This window comes from Schistocerca nitens, chromosome 2 (assembly GCF_023898315.1).
Source record: "Schistocerca nitens isolate TAMUIC-IGC-003100 chromosome 2, iqSchNite1.1, whole genome shotgun sequence".
Taxonomy (NCBI): Eukaryota; Metazoa; Arthropoda; class Insecta; order Orthoptera; family Acrididae; genus Schistocerca; species Schistocerca nitens.
Genome location: NC_064615.1, coordinates 65,762,476 through 65,766,315, shown reverse-complemented (window position 1 = coordinate 65,766,315; position 3,840 = coordinate 65,762,476).

Below are 3,840 nucleotides of genomic sequence, written 5' to 3'. Positions count from 1 at the left end.
TGTTGGCTATACGTCCATGCATCGAGTGGCTGTGGCGGATGCAATGTCCGGCAACGTCTGCTTTTTAGTAGCATCCTGTGGTGAGCTACTGTTGTAGAGGCTTAGAGTACCACGGGGACCTGTGGTATGTAATACACTGCCGTCAGTCTGCTCTGAATACAAAGTACCCATAGACGTTGCCCTTCCTGGCGACTAGAAGTGGAACCTGTCTGCTCTGTTGTTTTTCAAACTCTTGCTGTAGTGTTACATAGTGGATTTACAGTTTGAGGGAGGACGTATGATAAAATGCGCGGGTACATATAACTTTATTGTTTGAGAGATGATTGAACCAAATTTTGTATATTCTCGTACAAGGAGAGCAATTTTACACGAAAATCACATGCCCGGTGTCGGCGGGATATAACTATAATGCAGAGCCTGTCTTATTCCGAATTACAAAATAAAGAGACTTCGGACACGTATGCATGTCCGGAAGAACTTCACATCGAAATTAGCAATAACACAGGAACTGCAATATCGTTAAACGTTTCGTACTTATTATCATTATGGTTCAAAAAATGTTTCAAATGGCTCTGAGCACTATGGGACATAACAGCTGAGGTCATCAGTCCCCTAGAGCTTAGAACTACTTAAACCTAAGGATATCACACACATCCATGCCCGAGGCAGGATTCGAACCCGCGACCGTAGCGGTCACGAGGTTCCAGACTGAAGCGCCTAGAACCGATCGGCCACAACGTGCGGCTGTCATTATGTTATTGGCTTTTATCCTGACTTTTTTCAACTTTATGTCAAATAATTTCTTCAGGATGTTGCTGGATTCTTCCCCATCTTTGTCTTACTTATCATTTCCAATATGTGGTAGTTTATTCTTAGTATACCAGTTTCTGAATATCAAACAGCAACAACATTTTTTTTTAATTTGTGTGTATAGTATGTTGTTGTTGTTGTTGTTGTGGTCTTCAGTCCTGAGCTCTCCATGCTACTCTATCCTGAGCAAGCTTCTTCATTTCCCAGTACATACTGCAGCCTACATCCTACTGAATCTGTTCAGTGTATTCATCTCTTTGTCTTCCTCTACCATTTTTACCCTCCACGCTGCCCTCCAATACTAAATTAGTGATCCATCAATGTCTGAGAACATGTCCTACCACCCGATCCCTTCTTCTAGTCAAGTTGTCAGACAACCTCCTCTTCTGCCCAATTCTGTCCAATACCTCCTCATTAGTTATGTGATCTATCCATCTAATCTTCAGCATTTTTCTGTAGCACCACATTTCGAAAGCTTCTATTCTCTTCTTGTCTAGACTATTTATCGTCCATGTTTCACTTCCATACATGGCTACACTCCATACAAATACTTTCAGAAACGACTTCCTGACACTTAAATCTATACTCGATGTCAACAAATTTTTCTTCTTCAGAAACGCTTTCCTTGCCATTGCCAGTCTACATTTTATATCCTCTCTACTTCGACCATCGTCCGTTATTTTGCTCCCCAAATAGCAAAACTCATTTACTACTTTAAGTGTCTCATTCCCTAATCTAATTCCCTCAGCATCAATCGAGTTAACTCGACTACAGTCCATTATCCTTGTTTTGCTTTTGTTGATGTTCATTTTATATCCTCCTTTCAAGACAGTGTTCATTCCGTTCCACTGCTCTTCCAAGTCCTTTGCTGTCTGTGACAGAATTACAATGTCATTGGCGAACCTCAAAGTTTTTATTTCTTCTCCATGGATTTTAATACCTACCCCGAACTTTTCTTTTGTTTCCTTCACTGCTTGCTCAATATACAGATTGAATAACATCGGGGATAGGCTACAACACTGTCTCACTCCCTTCCCAACCACTGCTTCCCTTTCATGCCCCTCAAATCTTATAACTGCCATCTGGTTTCTGTACAAATTGTAAATAGCCTTTCGCTTCCTGTATTTTACCCCTGCCACCTTTAGAATTTGAAAGAGAGTATTCCAGTCAACATTGTCAAAAGCTTTCTCTAAGTCTACAAATGCTAGAAACGTAGGTTTGCCTTTCCTTAATCTTTCTTCTAAGATAAGTCGTAGGGTCAGTATTGCCTCATGTATTCCAACATTTCTACGGAATCCAAACTGATCTTCCACGAGGTCGTCTTCTATCAGTTTTTCCATCCGTCTGTAAAGAATTCGCGTTAGTATTTTGCAGCTGTGACTTATTAAACTGATAGTTCGGTAATTTTCTCATCTGTCAACACCTGCTTTCTTTGGGATTGGAATTATTATATTCTTCTTGAAGTCTGAGGGTATTTCGCCTGTCGGGGTTTTTATGTACCTCTTTTCTTCTGCTCTGATCTTCCTTGCGTGCCCTTTAGATCCGGAAATATCCTTCACTGATATTTCAGAACTAGCAATACGCGCACATCAAAAGTGTTCAGTAGGTTTTCAGTGAAGCGATCTCGATCAAATCATAGTCTCATAAGAGTCCTGATTCTTCCATTGTTAGTCATTGAACACCAGACTAGCATAATATGAGGAAATTTTAACAATACTAAATGAGCAAAGTGTTGTTTTTAGGCGTATTTTTTGAATGTGGTTATTAAAGCTTTCGTGTTCAACCAAGTGCACATTTATTCAAGAAATCTTGATTAATCGCATCTTAATTGGGCTCCCAGCCTTTTAAATGCTACAGACGTCTTCTCTGACGTCGGGAATCAACAATGAAGGACAGGATCCTGTAGGGAAGGGGGTGTGACATTTCGCATTGGTTGGAGCAATGTGGATTTTACATCATGTGCAAGCACTATGAAATTCTGAAAATTGGAGACAGTATTTCTAGCATGCACCAGAACTATCTGGTGACCTTCTGCGCGGTCACTGTAGAGAGAAAGACGAGAGAGAGAGAGAGATCGTAAGCTCGGACTGTACACGCGCCCACGACGAAGTCATTAGGGATGGAGCAAATATTCTGATTGGGTAACGATAGGCAATGACAACGGTGTGCTCTAGTGACAGGAACCTTCCCGGCATTTGCCGTAAGCGATTTAAAGAAATAAAGGAGAACATAAAGCAGGATAGCCAGGCCCGAGTCGAACAGTTGTCGTGCGGGATGCGAGTTCAGTCTCCTGTCACTGCACCATCTCCTTCGGTCACTGTTCAGATGATACAGAAATAGGGGAGAGGCACGGGGGTACTACACCCAGCCCCAGTAGCAACAAATGATGGTGTAATTTAAAGCTGAATATGAATATCAAGTACTGCGATGCACTTCTACTATTTAACTGCCTTAATTATTCAAAGAAAATACAGTATCTGAATCGTGTACTGATCAACGGCAAAATATTAATCTCTCTTAGCGAACAGAGATTAGTGGAACCATGTCTATCCGATGTGTGGGATATCCCGAACCACTTAATACACTGGAGGCCATTCTCGCACAACTTGAAAGCTCAAATTGGTCGAATTGAATGTGGCTCACTTGAGAATAAAGTTATTTTTCACATGATTTTTGAGACCATACTTGATTGTTTTCGTCGACTGTCTCGACGTTTTAATAAAACCAGCCTTATTCGTGGTGTTTCGATAGATATGCATGACTGTTCCCAGAAGTGATTGCGAACCTCTTGTTTTAAACTAGAGACGTCACTGGTTCTGCTACTATCTACATAGTGACTTGGGACATGTGACCGAGTGCTATAAAGTCTTTCTAAACATTCTCCATCGCAGACGAGACCAATACTGGCTGCCAACAAATGTTGGTATCAGCTGGAGACTTGAGAACACTTCGACATGCGAAATGATTGTGATAACACCAGACGTTGATATTCAGAAAAACCCTGGTCTGTGCTGACTACTGCCAGCACTG